Source organism: Octopus bimaculoides, chromosome 2 (assembly GCF_001194135.2).
Source record: "Octopus bimaculoides isolate UCB-OBI-ISO-001 chromosome 2, ASM119413v2, whole genome shotgun sequence".
NCBI classification, from domain to species: Eukaryota; Metazoa; Mollusca; class Cephalopoda; order Octopoda; family Octopodidae; genus Octopus; species Octopus bimaculoides.
The window spans coordinates 80,060,374-80,061,373 of NC_068982.1; positions in this window are offsets into that span (position 1 = coordinate 80,060,374).

Here is a 1,000-nt window from a genome sequence, read left to right on the forward strand (position 1 = left end):
TGTAATTTTATTGGAATTCTATAGTTTTATCATTATTATGCTCTTCAATAACTCCTTGTTGTAAATAGATCGTCAACTGACGGTATACTGTCGTGTATATATGTCCGATCTAACAGTCGGAGTCATGAAGTTTACAAGTTTCATATTGACATTAAAATTTATATAGTACATGATTATCTGAAGAATTTTCTGAGTTTCACATGTTTAACGCTTCCAGGTTAATGAAAATTAGTTTTAGCTCTTGTACTTGTGAACAATCCTCTTGCCGTTAGTAGAAGTTAGCGATCATACATATTTTGATATATTAGATTCTTTCAGTCATTTGTTTTTGTTTTATTATATCTAAAAACATTTGGATTAAGTACGACACACAGATGACTATTTTTATCTAATAATGCTCTTGTTTCAGATAATGGTGTTTGTATATATATATATATATATATATGGCTTGGCGATAACTATTAATTTCCAGTACCGCTGCCGTAGTCTCCTTTAGAGAGACTTAGAAATATTAATAACTCTATATATATATATATATATATATATATACATATGTGTGTGTGTGTGTGTGTGTGTGTACACAAATCAAATTGACCCCATGACTTATTCTTTGTAAGCTTAGTACTTATTCTATTGGTCTCTTTTTGCTCAACCGCTACGTTACGGGGACGTAAACACATCAAACGATGTTGGGGGGGGGACAAATACAAACACACACACACATACACACACACACATGCACATACACACACGCACACGCACACACACCTCTCACATACACAAACACACACATACACATATACACACATGCACACACGCACACACATTCACATACACAATACTCACTCACATACACAACACACACGCACGCACGAAAACATACACAATATACACATACACGCACGCTCAAAAAATATACACACACGCGCACACACACGCACACGGACACACACATACAGACACACATAAACACACACGCGCATACACACACACGCACCCG